The 22,700-nt window shown below is 41.4% G+C and overlaps 1 long non-coding RNA gene across 1 annotated transcript in view; it reads left to right on the plus strand.

Annotated features, from left to right (window-relative positions):
- LOC122571945 overlaps positions 1–9,471 on the plus strand; it is a 30,334-nt gene extending 20,863 nt beyond the window's left edge. The window contains exon 3 of the long non-coding RNA XR_006318302.1: positions 9,369–9,471. This is a non-coding gene — a long non-coding RNA (uncharacterized LOC122571945). The remainder of the gene's footprint in view (positions 1–9,368) is intronic.
- The last annotated feature ends 13,229 nt before the right edge of the window (positions 9,472–22,700 follow it).

Raw genomic sequence — 22,700 nt, forward strand, 5'->3', positions numbered from 1 at the left:
TCTAAAATCCTCCACAGTGTTTGAGGTGTTCAAAACGAGATAATATCAGGTCCCAACAAACGTGAAATAATTTGTATCAGATTGTACGAGTCCGGGGAGAACTGTACTAAGTTGAGGAGTTAATACCGATTTTGTATCGTATCCTACAAATCCAGAAGTCTGGCATTTAAAGTCTAAAGTTGTTTGTATCGGTCTACAAGATCTCGGTCATCAAGATCGATCGTTTTACTGATCACAGGGTGTCAAGATCACGATTTGTGATTTGAAAAATCTTTTGTTCGCTAATAGGAGCACTTACCGAGTAACTTATCCGTAGTTTGTGCGACAATGTGAACGAGCCTTCACGATGCTTATAGGAACATGCGATCGCCTTCTCGTATGCGTGTATATTATTACGTCTAGCGTGAATCTCGCTGCGTTGTTCACGCGATCATTAGGGTACCGGCTGACGTCTTATTACGCTCTTTCTACCATTTCCACTTACCAGTTCTGGCATATTAATGACCTTGGTAGGCGTCATTAAGAAAACACAGGCAGAAGAATAGCGAAGATCTTAATCCAAGGTCGTCTTAAGCACGACCGTATAGCACGTCCTGCGTTTAAAAGGGACATTTCGCCAATGTTTTACACCGAAGAAAAGAACTGTTATATCAGCTGATCACCGCGGATATCTTGTATCGAACGCTCTCTGTGGGTGGTATACTGATCTTCTCTAACGAGGAGCTTTTATTAAAATGCTAAACATTTTGCTGATCTTCGCATCGAGATATGTAATTACGAGATGTTACACGGTGCTCGAGAGCGTACAATCACCGGACGGGGTGCGGTGTGGCGAACGCGAAGAAAACCGTAAGCGTAATTTGTACCGCGAATAGCAATATATTCTTCGTGTCACAATGTACAAGCGCGCTTCGTTTGTTCTTTTATGTTTCCGACGACGTCGCTTCGTTTCCCCTTAATGACTTGGCGGATGAACACGCGCAGACGATTATTAATAGACGTTGCATGTTCTGTATCTTAAACAAATAGCGCCAATAATTCAATAACACGGCGCGTATTACCGCGAATGGAAAATCTCCAGTCTTATCGTGCTCTATATTTCCGTTTCCAACGACGCTGCTCCCGGTTCCGTTTTACTATTAAAAGCAAGCTAGTTGGGTTCTAGCGCGTTCACGGAAACTACGAACGATTTTTGTTTCTATTGGAAGGAGCAGTGTTTTCAATGTTCATGTAGATACACCGGTATGTACGCTGTTATACCTTGACAATTTGAGCCGTTATTCGATACAAACTGCATCGGATATTCTGGAATTTTGCACGGCCGTGCGATATGCATGAGGAACACGATATCCTTGTAATAGTATTTGCTCGAATGAGAATCGCCTATAGTAAGAGAGAAAACTAGCAACGACAACGAATGAACCAAACGCGTCTACGGTTCGCCGAGGCGAGCTCTTTCGCTTCTAATTTGTCTTTCGGTGTTGGCATCTGTCTGGCGACAACGTTGTACGCTCTAAACTGTATTATACTGATCTTATTAACAATCAGATACATTTCGCATTCCGTGTCACGAGCCACCTCGCCTTCCCTCTGCCCCGATGCTATTAACGAAACCGTGTAACATTTAAATATATAGCGTTTCGCTACGTGCCATGGATACCGCGATCGTCGTTCTCTCATCGTTGAATCGCTTTTTCGTTTCGACTCGTTGATATCGTTGATATCGTTGTGGTTGAGATACGAACCAGGAAAGGCTATGTTTATTGTATCGCATTTCCTGCGTGTTTGTTTTTCGGTTAACTAAAACGCTTGCGATTCGTCGAGTGAACACGATACGTGTACTTTTCAAGGAATTCGGTCGATTTGATCGTTGAAACGCGAAATATAGGATAGAACGCAACTGCGAGGAGGGAAATATTGCAGCACGCTCGGTTATAAACGCGGCAGGCATTACGTAATAATTTTCACGAAATTAGTTAGATTGCAGCAGTTGAAATAAAATTCCACCGTTACCGTTTTCCCCCGTTTTCTCTTTTTCGATGCGTTTCAACGAGCTTCCCTCCGTTCTTCGTTTGCTACTCGATGGAAACTAATTTCAAGGTATCGCGGGTTACTCCGTGAAATTCTGCGAAATTATGTTTCAAACGGTCCGGGTGGAGTTACACGAGATATTGAGCAAAGAAGAAAAAAAAAAAAAAAAAAAGAAAAAGATGAGGGAGAGGAAAAAGGGGGCGAGAAAGGAAAAACAGGAGGGAAAAAAGATAGGGTAAGGTCAGACATTTTCGCATACGTCAGCTCGTTATGAAGGAATATGAAAAATCGTTCGTATTTGTCGAATCGGTTTTTGTTGAATCGGTTTATTTACGGGGATTTCACGCAATAGCGACTCGTCGCTTCGCAAACACGTTGTCTGTCAAACCGACACCGACTCTTTCGCTGAGAATTATCGGGAAAGTAATGTTCTGCTTTTTTCTGCCGGCCGACAGGGCAAATAGAATTGTTTCAAAATTCCTCCTTTATGTGGTCGGTACTATGGTTACTGTTTTTATGCTGTAACGGTGCGTTGTTCATTCAGTTACGACGCTCTTGTTAAACGATATTACGTTGTAATTGAAAACAATTTGCGTACGCTTTTCCCGTGTTCTAAGGGACCGATTTAATGGGTTGGCAACTGCATAATTCTTCGAACATATGAGAAAATATATCATTCTCTATGGAGGATGATAGTTTACGATACTCCGTGGTAATATTATCAACAGTTACATCGTGTCTTCACGCGAATGCGATGCATAGTTGGGTTCAGTTATTTCAGCAAAATCACGTGGTATTACTGGGACCATTAGAAACCGTTTATTCGAAGCCGACATTATTCATCTCTTGGGCGAGGCAATAATAACGGCTTGGAACAAGTGTTGTTGTCGGTGTCAACGCGGCCTGAACTCGACGACACGCGAAATAATCGCGACAGAGGTGGAAAAAAGAAAGAGGACGTTAGACGGCAATCCGAAATGTCGATGCGAGACATTGGAATGCAAATTGCAGATAGGTCGAGCGTGGTGGATACAGTGAACGGGATACGTATCGAAGCCCGGGACCGATAAAAATTGCAGTCTGACGATCGGAGAAGAGATACCGTGGCAAGGGAGAAAATTTCTCCGACGAAGTTTTCCTCTCGTGTCAGTGATCTTACGTGAAGCATGTTTCACAGGTATAACGACAGCAAAGAGGAAACTGCAGGAACTCGAGGAACTCGTCTGCTCGCTTATCGACTGCCATACATTTTTGAACTCACACGGGAACCCGGCCGACTGTGATCTTCAAATCCTCCTTATATTGACCACGTCTATAAAGCTTTGTCGCTTCAATTTGCCGCATCAACTTCTGCTGGTCGTTTACTGCGAGGAATTTTCCCTTGAAATATTTCGCTCTATCCGTGTTTTAGTTAATCGAGTTCAAAAATGTACAGTTATCTGGCTAATTTGCTGAATCAGGCAAAGAGACGAGGATAGGATCAGAAATGTTAACTGACAAATGAGATAGGTCGAGTGGACATAGTCGAGTGCACATAGTCGACTGAACGAATGTAAAAATTGAAATTAAACAGCTTGATTAGCAGAATATTCGCAACAAATTTGAGATTTTGCAATTTCGTCTAACGGGTAGTAAATATCTTATGGCTGCGACCTTGTTGACACGCATATTACAAATTCTCGGCCATCTTTCGCGTTTGTCCGCCAATGGGAGGATGTTTTCTAGGATATAAAACGTATCCACTACAAATATACGTATTTATACACTCGTGAGTCTCTTTATTGCGTATATACGCGAGCCGAAAGCCCGGAAGGAGTTTTACCGTGTCAGCAGCGAAATTCTCTTGACAAAAGGGTACGAATACTTTACTAAGATTTTTCCAGAATTCGCATAAGTTTTGTTTCTTACTACAATAAAATACACGGTAGAAAACGGGCAACGAAGGAGAAAGTTCGTGTCACGTCGATTATTTTTGATTCGTTTACCCTGGAGCTTGCTCTTTCTCCGTTTACTTTTCTTTTCTATTTCTTTTTTCTTTTTTCTTTTTTTTTGTTACCTCTTGTGAAGCTTAGCATGATTAAGTTTCAAGTTTGGTTGTAAATTACACGCGAACGAACAACGCTCCTTTGATTAAGGAATTCGCCCAAGGGATTTAGCAAGTCGTAAGGAAACAGAGCAAGGAGATGCGAGGGAGCAAACGGAGCGAGAAAATTAATGTAGCCGGCGAAATAACGAAGAAATAAATTAGGATAGCAAGGAATATTGGACGGAGGCAACACGAGCTTGTGATTTTAGGAATAATAAATTTCGATATCTTTACGACCGAACGTAAATTTAATAGGTAAGAGAACCGGCCGCGTCCTAACTTCATCCTCCGTTTCTTCTTCGCGCCGATTTCTCTATAAATGTGTCTGTCGGACGTTCGCGAAACTACTTTAATTCACCGACTCTCTTACTACGAGATATCGTTACTTGCTGAGCCGTTCGTGTCTACGGAAACGTGTCCCGGTGATATCCCATCGTTCTTGCATTACGTGGAATACGCGTTAAAAGGTCTTTAACGACTCGAACCGAAGCCTGTTCCTCGAGTCGTTTCTGCATGTAATCGCATCGCGCGTTCTATCTTTCGTAATCCTCTAACCGGACAGGCCAATTAGTACCAATCTTGTCATTATCGTGTTTCTCAATAATTCGATTTATTCGTTTCAAAATGTTCACGAAATCAGCAACTTCGTACCCTATTCGGATCGTTTTTATTGCGTTCTTCGGACGGTTCTTCGATTTCTCCACGTGTTTGTTGGATTTTTTTTTTTTTTTTTTAGAGAAAAAGAGAGACACGACGTGCGTGCAAGTTTACGGCAGTCGTTGGGAAGGTTGGGCATCTTGTAAGGAAGATATTTCGAAAGTCGTTAAGGGATCTCGAAAATGATACATAGTCCACGTCTAGACGAGTCGTAGAATTGTGAGTTATATTTCAAAGCACCGTAGGCTGGGCCTTGAAAATGTTACCTTTGAAAACGAGCTGTCCCTTCGTGCTATCTTCAGACTATTATCAAGACCGTGTGATCTACTTGAAACACGGTATTCCTGAAACGTCGTTCCCTCGGTGGTTTTGCGAGCACGCCACGTCGAACGTTGTATCTTTCTAGTACTGTAGACAAATCGCTAAGAACAGGGTATGGAGATTAATGGCGACTCTCGTTCGCGATGGATCAAACGTAATGCATAAACAACGCCCTTCGCAGGGATTTAACAATTTACAAGCACTGGTTATTACGTCGGTGCAACCGGCGTTTTTTAAAATGGAAAGTCTGCTTGAAATTAACCGGACTACCCTCGCTATTAAACAACAATAATTGCAAAGCACCTGCGCTACCGCGTAAATCAATTTCGTGGATGCTTATGATGCAGAAGTGCAATTGCCTGTGTATAAACGTTTTTATTCATTTCCACGTGGTTAGACTATTTTATTAACGTATAACGCGAAAGGCGGCCCGGCGCAATAACGTTCCAGTGTTTTTCCATTTCGCGCGGGTTACGGAACCGCCGACTGAACGTTCACCTACGTTCGTATCTCTTTCTACCATTTGTTGCGCGAGAAAGAAAGAGAAACAAGATAAAAAAAATCAATTCACTTTACCATCTTCCAGAAACATTATGTTTACGGCGCTACTATCACGATATCATTATCAAGGACCCTGATACTCGATCGTTCGGACCTCGTATGTTCTAAGCGTATTTCACAGTTGCGCCGTACTGTTGCACCGTGTACCTACAACGTCCCGGCAATGATCGACTAGAAATTATCCGATGGACGAAGTTATGAACAAACCTAAGGTACACATTAACAGAGCCGGTTGTTTCCTTGGTACGCGACCACAATTTACATTCTTCTTTATCTTGCTGCTCGCCACGTTTACGGATCGCGATCAATCGTACATGGTGTATATTGCGTAAACATACGAAGAGAGTCGAACAGGTAATGGTAGTGGCGGGCAATGGAGAAAGCCGCGGGAAGGAGGCCATTGCACGTGAGAGGGAACGGGCAAAGGTGGAATAAGGAAGGGTATAAGAGAAAAGGGAAGCTGGAAAGAGGAGAGAAGACAGGTAACAGCAGCATCAACAGCAGCAACAGCAGCATGGAGAAGAAGCTGCAGAAGGGGCGATAGGATGTTGCGCACCTGCTTACCTCGAGGCGGCATGATACTTCTTGTCTAAGCTATTCCTGCTCCCTATGTTCTTCCTTCTTTAGCCTTCTGCAGTCGACTCTGCTCCGATCGAGCAGGAACACGCTCTCCTTCGTCGTGATCTGGTTACGCAGGATAGAACCTGGCAGGGTCGTGCGCCCGCTACTCCACCGATGCGTCACGGTGATGTTGTCCCAGGCATTAGCACGATGTTGAACAAACTATAGCGGCTGCGTTCGATGCGCTTTTATAGAAGATTAAAACTGTACGTGGTGGATACCCTGAACGCGTGATGATATCTACCACGATACTGTTTCGACGTTCATCGAACGTAACAACGTGTCGTCGAAGACGAGCTCTGTGACACTTTATCCCTTTATCTTGACACTTTATATTTATTTGTCTTCGAAGGTATTTCGAATGTATTTGATCATTTGATAAGCAAGGTGAGTTTTATGAGAGTTAAATTTAGCGGGACTCACGCTAATAGGAGTTTTATAAAACGTGAATGGAAAGTTTAATCCTCCAATTTCCATAGCTCGGATTATGACGGATGCAGGGAAATTTTTGGATATTTCTCTCTCTAACGAAACAACAGCTTTTAAAGGTTTAAAATACTTTGTTTTGTTGTTTTTATCATGCATGGTAAATTATTTTATCGTATCTTATTATTGTAACGAACAACAATAAAGTTTCACTAAAAAATGAACGAGACAATACAGACAGCAATATGGAATCATAATACTTGACATCTGAGGGCATCTGGACGTTTGCATTTATTGATGCCAGCATTTTCAAAACATAATATAAAAACTCAAATATTGAAAAAACATTGCTAAATTCTATACGAATTTATGATACAGACCTCGTACGATGATCGAGTAACACGAAACGTACTTTTCTGCGAAAAAACAAAGAGAAATTGAAAAATGGACGAAACCAAAAATCCTGCTGACAGTATTATGAACGAACATATTGATACGGATATTACCGGAGAAAATCTAGTATCGATAAAATTAGTAAAAAATTCGTACATGATTCTACAATATATGTAGAGTAAGTAAAGGGTGGAAATCGGAAACTTAAATGTAACAGAACGATTGTAATTGTAGAAAATGAAAAAAAAAAAAAATAAAAATAAAAATCGATACAATACAATACAAAGGAAACAAAAAAGAAACCGCATTACTGATAGGATTACCTAACGCTTCGTCGAAACTTTTTTTTTTTTATTTAATAATTTACATTCACAATTTGTCCATATTTGGACATTTGATGAAATTTTTTAGCTGTTTGATTATCGCGTGGGTGGCTACCCCCAGCGGGGTACCATCTTCGTGTTTGTTAGGTTATATCCTTTGTGACGTCGAAACTTTAGTTTACCAAATTAACGAAACATGCTTCTGTGAGAATCACAGACTTTTTTTTGTCGGGCACGACTAATGTTCCTTTCGACAGAACAATATTTTAACGCGTAAACGTCCACACACGATGATACGAAGATGTAACTGGTCAAACAGTATCGACTATGTGTGAGAGGGTAACGACAATTCAGTCGCTACACAGAGTCAAGTTTACTGTACAGGATTCAAGTAAAAAGCGGCTTTGAAAACAGAGTAAATAAAACACGGAACTTGGCAATCATCCGAGCGGTTACACCGGTGCGTCGTATTGCTTTGGGATGAGTTAATAAGCGGCATTAGGCCGTCCGTTCACGGTATAAATCATTGAATCCCAACAAAATCACAGTCTCAGTGGCAGAAGCTTGATAATTCCGCCTGGTATTCGAAAAATTAATCGACTGTCGTAATTATCGATTTTATTTATTTGAGTGGAAAATCTGGTCTGCAAACTAGTCTCTACGAGTATACACCAACGTTTCTCTAATTTTTAGCCAAATTTCCTTTGGTCTTTCGTGTTGTTTCGCGCAATGTTTTTTGATGACTGACGGGCTATTAACAGCATAATATTGAAGCTTATTGAAATTTCGCATCTGTTACTTAGCGATTACGACGAAACGCGAGAATGCTTCTTGAAAGATTAGAGTTTCCTGTAACTCGACGGATTCTTTGCCAATTTTGCGATCGATTTATGGTTTCCACTATGATTCGAGCCTCGAGCGTCTTAATCGACGAGTGTAAGCGAGTTGTGTTTAACAAAGAAAGCATAATGAGACGGCATTGATGGTCTCTCATGGAATGGGATGGGAAAAAGGCTCATAAAACAAAATGATGGATTGAGCAAATTGCGTTTCAGCTTTAGCTTTTTCGTATTACCTACGTCTGAATTGATAATTCTAATGGCTCCTAAGGTGTATACTTTGTTCTTCTTATATTGACAAAATGAATTAAAATTTCATAATAATTCAATTATTTACGTAGAAAGTACAGGGATTATATATTTGCAATAGGTTTACACTTAACTATAATGTAATAAGCGCTAAAATGTAATAGACACTTTTTCAGAAAGTTGCTCGATTCAATCTTGATAAGGAGTTTAATGGACATTGAAGCAAGTCCTTGTACGTTGTAATTACCACGAGTCTACACATAGGTCACCACTGTTCCTCTTAATTATCCTGCAAACGGTCCGAGACAAAGCAACGTTTCAGTGTAGTGACGCGCAGAAAGTACCTTTTTTCAAGCCAGTTGTCATAAACAACCTGTCTTTGTCTGGCGCAGAATTTCTTTCAGTTCTGTGACGAGAGATAATGTAGAGCGTCTTCTAACGCGAGAGTCGACTTATTCGTTGCCCGACTTCCGTTCATGGCGCATTAACCCCATTCTTAACTTTCTCCCAGCGAATTCTTCGTTGACGAAACAAACGTCATATTCTTTAATAGTATAATCTTCTTCTTAAGGCTACTGTTGTCCATGAGACGATAGTTTGGATCTTCAACGTGTTTTCTGAAACCCAAGACTTTATGAAGAACTTGATCTCTCAATTAGATTTAAAATTCTTTATTCGGAGATCCATCTATTTCGAATTAATAGCAAAATGAATAGATTTATCGGTACAACTGGATTTCTGATTCTAGCCAATTGAAACAAACAACACTTTCACGTGCTTTAGCTCATTCAGTCACAAATTCACAGTTGCACTCACACTCGCTCATTCGCTTACTCATTCAGTTTTTCGTTTGATTGGCAGGATGATCGTGACCAGGTAGAATTACGAGTTACGCGTAATCGAAGGAACGGATGACTACGTCAACATCAAAGGAAGAGACGTAACAAGTTGTAGTTAATAGGTAAGTAATTGAAAGTTTCAAGGCTTTGATTTTTACTATTTATATGAAATTATATTGTCATTCTTCAAGTTAGTAGACACGCACGATTTATCGAAAATAACAGGATCTTCCTTATTATACTATACGTTCTTTTTATTTCTATTTTCGTACACCAAGGACAGAATAATATACGCGTGAATTACAAGCGACGCGATAAAAAGATATAGAACAGGACGTAATTCTATATATAAAAGTGATGGAGAATTTATTTCTCCGATCAACGCAAATATACACGTTTTCATGTATATTTATTCATGCGCTCTTAATTGACATCATGACACCATCAAATATTTCCTTGAGTATTCAATATTCACGGTGTGTATTAAAGAAACAACGAAGTTTCAGGAAAGAAGAAATTCCTCCGTTTTGTCGACCGACTGCCTGGTATTTAACATTCCATCTTCAAAGCAAGTTTGGCGGATTAGCAAACATCTCACGCGTTCACGGTGCCAATTTCGTTGCTAAAAGCGGGCCTTTAGACGCTGGCAATGAATTTTTATCGTCTTAACGCCAGTCATTTGTTCCACCTTGAACGAGAAATGGTAATACTTAATCTCACTAAAAACTCAACCGCAGTCGGTTCACGTAGATTCTTTTCTAGAAAGGATATTTAAATGTATTACCGTGGCACCGCGTCGGCGAGCTCGTGAGAAAATTTCTGAAATTTCTTCTTATTTGCGACCGCGAGAAACGCGAAAGAAAATTATTCACCCCCCTTTATCCATCTTGTCGTGCCCGAGGAAGAAGCTTCTTACGTTATCGTATCAAGCAGCCTATGTTCTTTGTCCTGCAAGAGGATCGTTCAGATGAATCTTAAATAAGATTAGCGTGCTTCCTTCCCCTTTGCTCTGTTCCGCCAGACTCCTTCTAAGGATTTCCACGTTGTCGGCGAAATTTCTCTTTCTATTCCAGTTGCCGGCATTTTTCCTTATTTCTGCACTGCTTCTCGTGGTTACGCTCAAAGGACGGATGTTTCTTGACATTAATACTCTTTCGCTCGGTACATCATTAAGGAACAATCGATAAAAGTCCATGATCTTCTCCTTCTCGTGGCAATAAAATCACCGAGAGAGAGAAAGAGAAAGAGAGAGAGAGCGAAAGAGAGAGAGGGGGAGAGAGCCAGAAACGTGAAAAGAGCGGATGGGTAAATGAAAGGACAGCGAACCACGAAGAAAACGTTCGAGATGAATTTTTCAGACCGCAGTAAACGACGTGCTTTCGCGATGTATAATTAGGTTCGCTGGAGAAACTCGTGGAGCGTAGATAGTTACGATATTCCTACACTAGCGTGTAGCGACAGAGACGAAAAAAGTTCATCAGATTTTTTAGTGACATGCGACAGATCGCTATATTGATTTCCGCAAACGCCGGAGAGCTCTGGAATTCCTGTTACGAGGATGAAATTTGTACTAGTCACGACGTACCTCTAGGATTTTCACTTTACGGCCTGCTTGCCAGCCGTTTCGTACCCTCTTTATGCCAAGGCCTTTCTTCCGATTTTCTCTCTTTTTCCAATCAACTTTCCTTTCTCTCTTTCGCTTCCTTTTCCTCCACCTTTTCCCATCACCGTTTTCGCTACAAAGAGGGTGGTTGTGCTCGTTCACGCCGCGAGTTTGCTTCGCCATTATCTCATCCCTGGCTCCTATTGACCCGACGAAACGCGTATAAAGAGAAACAAACGATAGCCTTCTGGTTTTGCTATATATATATATATGTGTGTGTGTGTGTGTGTTCGTGTCCTGTCTGACGCTTGTGGTTGACTCGTACGACCTCGGTCACGTCGAGATGAAGAGAGGAGAGCAACGGTAGGCAGAGGAGTAGCCGGTAAACTCGTAAGTCACCCTTCTAATTTCGTTTGCCTCCGGAAGACTCCAACCTGCCATCCCATGCTAGGATGAAGATTTATAGACTGGTTTGAATAGGTAGGTCGGGACGGTCTTTATGAAAGTGCCGGCTGTCGAAAATCTTGTACGCCGTATCGCGAGTCGAGGTGGGATCGATTTTCCTTGGATGTCAGCGCGATGAGAATTTTGTTCAACTACCAAAAGCGGGGGTCCCGTTATCGTCGCTTAACGAGCACCGTTTTAAGTTTGCCGATAATCGGGCTCGTTTAAGTATGCACGTTAATGGAATTAGTTCGCCGTGGCGGTACAGTAGAGTTTTACATGTCGATAATTGGAAGGATTAATTATGTTTAGCCTGTCGATTTCACATCGCTCGAAGAGATTCTGCGCTATTTGTAGATTTTACTCTTTCGGTAACTTCTCTTCCCTTTCTTTTTCCCCTCTCTTTTTCCGTCTCTTTCCATCTCGCGAGGAAAGCTCCGTTTCTACGGCACGTCATTAAACATTCCTTTTCTCATATCCATTTTCGATTGAATATTTTACGAGGCCTTTTTAAAGGTGATTCAGAAAATTCTTGATGAAGCTCAGGAAAAAGTTTCTTCGTCCCTTCTCGATCCTCGTTATCGCCATTCTCCATCCCTTCCATGTCACCGGAATTCGTGCTTTGTATCGCGAACGAAGAGGGAGAGGAAGGTTCGTTCGGCGGAAACTCTCTGCTAGCTTTCCCGACGATAATTATTGAATTACCAGCTGTATCAACACCTCGCCGTTCTCGCAACCGCTCATGCATATATATGTATGTTCATATTTATTGGAATTTGAATACCCTGCCGATGATAATGTACATACGTGTTCGATTATGAGTTTACTATTATAACCGCGTTCATACGATGTTGCATTAATCAATGCGACAATGGATACAAAACGCGAGATGTTCCATTCAATTTGCAGCAAAGAGAAACACAGGCAACAAAGAAATGGGAAGAAAATCAGACAGAGAGGGAGAGACTAAAATAGACAGTGAAAAGGCAACGTCTCGATTACGCAGAAAATTATATTATTTTATTTTTCATTCGAATTCATTTATGCGACAGCTATTCGGAATGTTCAATCTCTTCTAATAAAGATATCTTCTGCAAATCATATTGCAGGGGAACGTATACGTATTTCAATGGAGAATATAATACCAATTAAAACTTTGGATTTTTGTAGTATCTAATAATTCTGTAATATCGACTAATTTGATATTAATTCGAAATTAGTGTTGCAGATATCTATCGTAATTAAAATATGTCGAAACAGAGTTCGAAGGTGAACTTGTTCGAAATTTTTAGACTCGATGAAACACACAGTGATTCCAGATTTCTGGTCAATAGATTTGTTCTGACAAATGTTATTATTTCATGTTGCGCGGTATATTCAATTAATTCAGCGAACTTTTATTCCCCTCCTTTGATTCATTTGGAATTTTTCCTAAAAAGAAAATTTGTCCCTTTTGCCGAAAGATAACGAAGAACGGATTCGTTTCGACAAATGTTATCGATCCACGTCGCACGGTATATTTAATTAATCAAAAGTACAAATACATTCTCTCTCTCTTTGATTGACTTTTGATTTTTTGTAATGTAAAGTCTTCTCGAAACGAAACGAACAAAAAATATATTACACGTAATAGAGAACGAATTCCTTTTCATCCATGGTATATATTCATGATATGATTAATCAAATGGAAATACGATCGATTTTTATTCCCTTTCTTCGATTCGAATGATTCATTCTGGGTATGCTTCAAAAACACCGTGCATCGACACGTTCTCGAACCGTGTTATTTTTCTCAAGAGACTAACTTGCGCCGCTCGTCGACCGCAAATTATCCATCAGTCGCAGACGGCCCCTGTGAAAATTGATTTATTTCGATAGGGTGCGAGCAGTGATAGAAGATAAAAGTTTACTCGACAGGCGTCAATCTGTTCCCGTGTTTGAATACTTCCGAGGCAATTTATGGCTTCTTTTGCATGCCTGAATTTTTGGGTATCGATTATAAAAGTCGAATCAAAACGTGTTTTGAAGAAGCACGTATTAATATTAACGCGATTAAAAACCTGCTTCGAGCGCGTAATCGCGTTTCACCTTATCGATTTTACCGAACGATACGATCGATCGTCTCATCGACAGGCATCGTCTCCATACAAATTAGAGAAACGGTTAAAAAATGAATATGCTATTTGAACGAAATTAATGACATCGCGCTCCACGATCCCTCGCTGCAATTTCTTCTTGAATTTCTACGTACGAATTGGAATTTTATTGCATGCAGCATCGAGAAACTGGTTTTCCAGGTGTTAGGTTTGCGCAACTATCGCACGCTATAATCACGGGGTTCAAAGATTATCGTCCTTTCATTTCCGTCCCTTCGAGCTAATGAGCGATGCCACGGTACAGCTCGAATAGTGGAAAGAACGAAAATATAAAAGAAGAGGATCGTAAGAACACGCCTGGGAATATCCGTCAAACGCAAACAAAAAGCGTACGGATGTTACGTTCGCGTTTATACAAACTTGGCTGAATCATCAATGGTTAAGTTAATTATAATTCATAACCGTCAAGCTGATCATTGGCTTTAGTTATAATTGATACTTGGCAATAATCATTAGGAGAACGAATTATAAGCTGTCCGTGCTTTGGGAGAATACGAAGCGGAATGCTATTATATTGAAAAATCTGCTCGAAAGCAACTGTGTGTAAACTGATCGAGAATCTGGTACGAGTGAAAAATCGTCTGACAACAACCATGAGATCGCGCAAATTTTATGGAACAGTCGGTGCATAGTGTAACCGGTTAGAAACACTTATATTTACCGGAGTTAATCAATTTTCTTCGCTCGCAATTTAGCGATGGGTACTCCAAAGTATTCTCGTTAAGAGTATTAAATTATATATAATAAATGCCTCTTTAAAACGCAAGTCATTAAATCACTGTCAAATTTCCCACTGTCTGACGTGTAATTAATGATATCCGCGTGAAAAGTCTTTAAGTGTGTAATTGATTTATTCGGGAAAGTAGCAGTTGAGATGAATACAAGTCGCTTGTTATACGACACGTTGTACGATTAAAAGACCTGCCTCACGTTTAACAGCATTGCGTCATATTGATGCGCTTAACATATTGACAAGGATACATCATTGATATTACATTAACTGTTCACACACGTTTTGTAGAATGAGACATATTAGCATTTGGTATTGGAGAAATTGCTATTTGTTTATGCTAATTTATTATTTGTTCACTATTACCAATATATGACTATATTATTATTTACTGTGTATTATTACTTATTAGCACTTGCTTTTATTGTTACTTACTGTATACTGGAAGCTTGTAAAATGATTTTTATGCAAGGATTACTGCTGTATCGCAAATTAAAGTCTGTCGGATACACTGCGGACTAAGATGGAATTTTTTCATCTCATTGCATAAATGAATTTTTAAATGAGATTTTAATTTCCTAAATCTACCTCGTGGAAATTGTAATTGCGTGGCATTTAAAAATTGAAATTTCCTGTTTAAAATAAAATGATAAAATCTTAGAGTTGTAATGAAAAACTTAAGATTGTCTGGCTCTAAGGCAATATTCTACTTAATGTAGTTTATGCTATTAAACATGGTTTATTTGTACCATAACGTGAATATCTTCTTATTACCTGATAAAGTAGAAGATAAAATAGAGAGCAGTAAGCTGGCGTGTACACGTGTAACCTAATATCGAATAAAGTAGATTTGGATTTGGCTTTTCAATATAAAAAGCGAATACGTCGATGTGGGTCTGATGGAATTTAAGTGCTACGTTGTTAAATGGACGACAGGCTTAAATCGATTTAACTTTACATCAAGCCCACTTAGACTTCTTGCTTGTCGTTGGGAGTAATTACAGTTTTTCTGGCACGGCGATACGACACGCATTAAGATCGTAATATCAGGTACGAGCTTGCGCTTTGACAGTTCGTTTTATTAATTGATTTTGAGAAAATTTATGGTTTTACAGTCGTCGGATATAATTATACATAATACGGAAGTTATTACACTGATAACGGTTTGACAAAGCCACGTTTCATTCAATGAAAAATAATGAAATAAAACACCGAGCTATCGTATCAACGATTAGGTATAATTACTTTAATATCGTTGGAATTACTGAAACATCCGTTAGCAGAGACACTCAATTTATTTTATTATTATACGACTTGAGAGATCGTGAATTATGACTGAAACGTCGTCCGTTTGCAAAGATCGATACTATTCTTAAATTTAAGAGCGGAAAATTTGCCCAAATGTAGTTAACGTTAGCGCGATATTAAAATAAATACAAATTTCAATGTATACGATAAAAAATACGATTAAAATGTATACGATTAAAAAATTCTCAACATGCAACAGTCTAACACACAAGGGAAAAGAGCTGATAAAATGTATCATCGGTGATCGATGCGAAACGTTTCGCGGTGTCTCGAGCGACAAGTGCAACGCGAGCGTGAAACGCTGGCAAAAGGAAAGATTTCGAAGCGTGGAGTGCTCTGCTCGGATGGAAAATGGATTTTTCGTGGCACAGGAAATAACACTGCGAATCGATTGACATCTCGACCGAGCGTGCGACGTAGCACATTTACGATACGTAAATGCGTACTTGCGCGGGTGAATCCTAGCGAGGGTAGCAGTCAGAGGGTGAACTAGATCGAGGCCACGAAAGGGAGATAATGAGGAAGGAGGTCGCGTGGTTTGCACAAGCCGCAAAGGATTCGTTGCCACTCTCGTAGAAGCCACCACCTGTCGCGATAGCGAAAGACCGGGTCGTAAAGGCAAACGGACTGAGAGGAAAGGAAGAGTGCGAGGTAGCGTGGCAAGGACAAAGAGAAAGCGACAGAAAGGGTAGAAAACGGTGAACACCGTATAAATGAAATTTCGCCAGGGTATTGGCGAAGTACGAGGCAGAAAGCTCCGCTGACGACTGATTTCTCTCTTTCTGTCTTTTGCCAGGATTCACGAGCTTCAACGTCAAAGGGAGCACCTCGATAACAGTTTCGGATTTTTGCGACATGGGCACGGACCACGAGGACGACTCTTATCGGTGGCAATTTCGATCGAAACATTCGTATAAATAGCGCGCTTGTTGAGAGTAGAGCGGTCGCTAGATGAGGCTGTTTCCTGGCATAAAAGTACAAAGGACATTCGGCGTGGCGGCAACCGTGATACAGAGCGGCAACTTAACGACATGTACGCGATAACGATTATTGTAATGACAATAGGAATGGCGTTGCTCGTGTTAGTTGCATTTACCAGTGGCAAGAGCAAAGGAATGATGTCCAGTTCCAGTTGGTTGACTATTAGCTCCGACGTTTAATAGAATCTACACGTTCCTGTCCTAATAGGAATGAACGTTACGATCGCTCTTTGTTAACTGTTTCCTATTAACTTAACATCGACTATCAAAAATTGTTTCTCTCTCTTTCTCCCTTTTGTTCGAATTATTTCTGATCTCAGGTAGGATCAAGTGAGAGATCTCGCGATCTCGTTTTAGTCTCAACATAAAGCTAAATCGATAACCCTGACCGGAAGAGCGATCGCTAATGCAGTTATCCAAGCTGTGCATCGATAAAATCCGATCGGGTATCCTCACCTCTGACGATCTTTCGGTTAAAACTACTTTCGGGATGATTCTCTTTCCGCTGTTTCCCGGACCTGTATTCGCCACTCAATGACGTCAGAGGAAAATCGTGGGTAACATGGAAATTACGTTGTATTCTCGTTTCTGGAAACGAGAGGTGCCGGACACAATGAAATTGCAGCGCATAGCGTGCATCCTAAATATTTACCCGGCTCTTGCAGTTACATCGTGCAAATATGTCGTTTGCGACTGAGAAAACACGCACGTCTATCGCAGCGACGCGACGGTCTGTCGTCGCAACACTCGAGACAGGCTTGATGGCTCCTCCGAGTGGCTTGTCCGATGCCGAAGGTGCAAATAGCTTGTCTTTTCGACTTCCAACGACGACAGCTTAGCAAGGGTAACTGCTTTCAGCTACGGTGGTCACCTGTTCCTCTGTTAGGGACTAATGAGATCGCTGGTGTCGGCTGTCGCGTTAACTTCGCTGCCACGGTTGTTAATACCTAGCCTGACATCGTTAACAGAATCGTTGATGAAATTGTTATTAACCGCACGAAAGGGGGTCGTGGAAAAACTAGCGAACGTTTAAGCAAACTAACGACCGCTTGTTTTCGAACACGAATCGGGCAATAAGTAACGTTGATGTCTTTTGGATCGATATACCTTCGCTGCTAATAACCAGGTACTCTTGATGAAAAGTGTACAATAGAATGATAATATAGATCATGAACACGCGGATTTTGATCAGCGAAACAAAGAGCGAAACGAAATTGTGAAATGTCAATCGAAAACTATTTCTTCCTTTTATCGCAGGTTTAGGAAATTCATGTTTGTCAATATAATAATTACTATAGAGCAGAGAACGGTAGATAGTAGGTTAACACAGTGTAATTCTGTTAGAAGGTTTAAAGTGGCGGTTTTAAATATCAATCTGTAAGTAACTTTTGCAACTTGAAATACGCGTCTAGCTACAGCTATACCATTTAATGCCTTAATTTATGATCTCATTACATCTACTTCATCAAGCGTGTACGATTCTATTCTCCAAATTCATAAGAAAGATCAATTTTTGCGCCCCGCCGTGAGTACGCGAACATATCGATAATTGGCGGTATTAAAATAGTCGCTGCGTTAATTGGCAATACTCCCGTCTTCGTTAGCTTGGACGCGTCGCGATGTTTTAAATACAACGAAGATTTCCATCGGTGAACCACTTAGGCTCGGTGCAGACGAACAACTTTTTCACGCTGCGTTCTCGGTGTATACGTTTTTCTTTGTTTATTCAATTAAGAACAACGAAGACAGACTTTTTGACGCGGCAAAAACACAGCAAGTTTGTACCAGGTCTAAATGGATATTTTATAAACTATCGTAAAGAGGAAAATATGATAGATCATCCCCGATTATTTTATCATCATCCGCGTTATACGAATATCATCGATATCGGAGCAGTACTCCATTAACGATTAGCCAATTAATTATCAATTAATCTGAATAAGTCTGTTATAAATTAGAGCGCCGAATAAATATAACTGATTGATCATTATTCTAATGAGGGTGATTCGATCCGGTTATCGGTTGAAGGTCCGAATTCGAATGTAGGTTGGTTTCCTGATATCTCTTTCCGATAATTTATTCCCATTAAAGCATTAAACCTTACAATTTATAATCTCTCCGAGCAAACTATATCTCGCCGAGCTATTCTTCTATTCGCGTGATAATGGGTCACGAAGTTTGTTAGAATAATAGCCAGAGAGAGCTGAGAAAGAGAGAGAGAGAGAGAAAGAGAGAGTTACAGAGACAGAATTCGAATGAAGGAGCAGTTTCGATCGAGGATCGAACTTCGTTGGAGCGTGCATGGTCTTTTACAAAAAGTCATCCCTTCGGTCCTTCACGCGTCAGAATCATAAAGTTAGAAGCTCGTCTCCTCAACGAGCTCCCCTTGGAATCGTGCAATCGACAGAGACAATCCTTCGACGTCGACCAGCAGCTGACTTGCCCGATAATATAATGATCCGACTTTGAGCGGCTTAAAGGTTATTTCGAAAACTGTCGGGTCACCTGAATTCGTTCGAACAGTAGGTTTTCTTTGCTGGCTGACCGTCGTCGATCCACTCGAACTTCCCTTAAAGTGCTTGTGTAATGAAAGCCTTTAACACTGGTGGCGTGACACTAGGAAGTTCCCTGCAGGAAATTCGAACGGTTACTTTGAGGGATATCTCCAAGCAGAGCAACTTCAGGGAGCTTAGGTCAACGGCCGAATTAATGTGCAAACTTCAACATAATAGTTGCTCCTCTCGGGGGTCTTAACTATCGGGTGGTTCTCTAAACTCTCTCGGACAAGTTCATTAACTGCTCGCGCACGTTATACCATTCTTTGTTCTTTGATCGTTCGACAATAATTTCTGTCGTTGATCGTCCTCCGTGTAATTTCGCCGGCTGTCGGACGAATGTCGGCGATCTTCCGATTCCCGCGGAGCCTACATTTTTCATTCGTCGTATTAACGATTCAGCAGCGACCGATCAATTTCCGAGAGTCGTCGAGGATGCAATTATTTCCTTCTCTTCTATCTTGGTCGCGAGCGGCATTTAAAATTGATCGAGATCGGATACGATTCGTCTCGATGCTTCTTCTCTCGCTTACGGCTCGTTTCTGCGCGTGTCTCTCTGTATCGGAGGATATCAAAGTGCGCGAACTGATTCCGAAAATTGGCGAACATGGCACGAAGTAGCGAACATTCTGATGCAGTCGTCAGCAACGTAGAAATTCCTGGTGACACCGGTGTTAATTACGCTGCTCGTTGCAAAATAAATTATCGCGTATCGACGTAAAATTCCTGCGGAAATTTCGTGCGATGTTCGCGAAACGCCAGCAAGAACGCGTTTATAATCGTACGTCCCAATTGTGATAACTTTCCCCGATTGTTGATCGACGGCCCATGTTAACGCTCGTTCGTCGTATTAATCGCTCGGACACATACGTATGAATAGCTTCGAATTCGTTCGACCCATCGAGACGAGTTCGGTTGGTTGCGCTCTCTGACTGGTCGTGAATTAATAAAGGTCAGAAATAGTGAGCAGAAATTACGGGCGTAATTTTCACGGCAATTATGTAAAACACAGCGGGTTTTGTTAGCCAATGCTCGCGTTTGTAGCTCGGTAGAATAAACCAGAAACGATTCGTTCGCTGGCAAAATCAATTAGGCGCGAACAATGGTCGACGATGCGCGACGATCGTCGTTGCGCATTTGCAAATTGTTTATTATGTATATATCTGAATTATAATGGGCGATCGGTGTATCGATTGGCTCCATTGACAACCTACGGAGACCATTTAAACGCGTCTTTGAGTGGCCAGAAAACAGGAGTTCCATCGGATAATTCCATCGATACTTGCAATTTATCGAGAATAATTTCCTCCGTTTATCAACGTTATATCGAATTCTTTTCATTTGCATGCCTTGTATGAACGATCGCGGTACGATCGAACGAGCGGCATTTTTTGCCTTTTTGCGACCTTCACATACCGAGAGACACCCTATAAATATGGTAACCTCATCTCGAGACTACTCGAAGGGCGTTCGTCCTAATTGAGCGATTCGTTTCACAAGGTTCTCAGTGACACAGTGCTCCCTAACTGTTTCTTGATAAAGTTCAACGCGCTACTGATACAATTCATATTCAACAAGTCTAATATTCGGTAGTCAAACGATCTGGAATCTGCGAGGACACGACTGTATCGCATAGCAAACAATAGCGCGGATTAAATTAGGTAACTACTCTCTATAGCCGGTGCAATAGGCAGATACCGAATGAAATAATCTCCTGCATCTACGATAGCTTTGCCGAGAGTCAAACAGCCGGCTTTTATCGTGTACCAACGTCGCATGTTTATGTAAATAAAAGCACGCTTCTTCGTTAAAGAATCGAGATCAGGTTAAAAATAGCCGCATCATTGACCTGTCAAAAATTACATATTTTTTTTTTTCAGCCTTTTATTTTTTCCCTGCTCCACTTTTATTTCGTTTCATGCGTCGAATATAAATAAATATTTTCGTTTGCGCGATAAATCTGTTTTCGAAAAATCAATGTACATTCGGTGTTTAGTATCACCCGTAATGGACGCGGTATTACCGGTTTTTGGAGGCACAGCCGGCGACTCTTTTTGTAACGATGCTCATAAAATACCTAATGTATCCAGGCATTCTCACGCAATTTGGTGAAATTTAAAACAGCCATGGCCGTCACTGATTTCCTATTTATTTAAATCGTAGCGAACGATGAAAACAGTCCGCGCTGTTGAAAATAAATTATCAACAATTACGACGACCCTCTATTCACTCAGAACGACCGGTCGTTTCGTATTACCAGCGTGAAAAATAGTCGACGGTTAATGCAAAGGTGGCGAGCGATGAATGGCAGGGCAGATAAGGGGTGAGAGGGTAGGAATGGAGCAAGTTCGAGTCTCGTTCGACCTCGTCGATACTTATTATCGGGCGATTTTCATTTTCAATCGGCGTTCGAATCAACCGAAATGACGCGTTAAACAAGGGTAGCCGAGTTAACGAGTTCTTAATGAAGTTTCGCATCCACGAATAATACAGTTAATCGGGTCGTTCAGCGTGCGTTGTAATTCAATGCGATTCGATATATGCAGGCTCGCGTGCAAATTTCACCGGAATTACAATTTTTTCATGCGTGTCCGCGCGCGCCTCGGCTTTCCGTTCGATGTGTGTGCACAGGTTCTCCGTTAACCGTTTAATTTCCCTGTTTTTTGGTTACGGATACCGAGTGGTTTTCGCGGAATTCCATCCATCTCCTCGGTTCGTGTGTTTTTCCTGTTGCGTTGTTTTGTTTGACGAAACAAGCCATACACGCGAGTATTGGTCGCCACGTAGCGATGCGATAGGCTGGCCGAGATGGTGGGAGAAAAATGAAAATTAGTATTCCGACGGCAATGCACTCGAGTGTTAGGGACACGTGGGGTGTCAGCATCGACGCATTCGGCGCGTCGACACGTTTTGTCCTGCAGCCCTGTGTCAGCTCAGTCAATTAACGTGCTCCGTCTTTCTATTTTATTTCCGTTGGTTTTGTTTTGCACCCAGCACACCACGTGCCACTGCCACCACACGATTTCCACCTTCGGTTCTCCGGCCCTTGTCGCAATCGCTCACTCTCGTTCGCGCGCTCGCGCTCGCGCACACGATTCGCACAAGCCCACACTTTGTTTTGATCACGTCACACCGCCAGGACGCACAGACTGTCGGCTCCCCTGGGGATACACGGCGCAGCTTTTAATTGCGCTCCCAATTAGTGCACGCGCCCGATCAAGAAGTACTTCACCTGCTGCCGGGTTGCAACGAAACACGTGTCCAATTATCAACTCCCACGATCCCCCAATCACCGAGGATAGTCTTCAGTTTTGTTCGTTTTAATCCGTACCGTTTCGTACGCGATTCTTACGCAAAGACATCTCCTCCTTCAGCGTTTTAATCGCGCTCCTTCCTTCGGTCGTTCGATGGTATTGCCTCTGGTTTCCCCTTAGACTACTCCCTGTAATTATCGAGAAAATTTATGTTATATACTCGTCTCTTTCACTTTGGTTTATTTTGTGGGAATCCCCGGAGTCGCTTAATAAGAAGCTGGTAATTACGTTTTGCAAGGAGAGACTGTTTATCGCTAGTCCAAC

The sequence above is a fragment of the Bombus pyrosoma genome, linkage group LG2 (genome assembly GCF_014825855.1).
Source record: "Bombus pyrosoma isolate SC7728 linkage group LG2, ASM1482585v1, whole genome shotgun sequence".
Classification (NCBI taxonomy): Eukaryota; Metazoa; Arthropoda; class Insecta; order Hymenoptera; family Apidae; genus Bombus; species Bombus pyrosoma.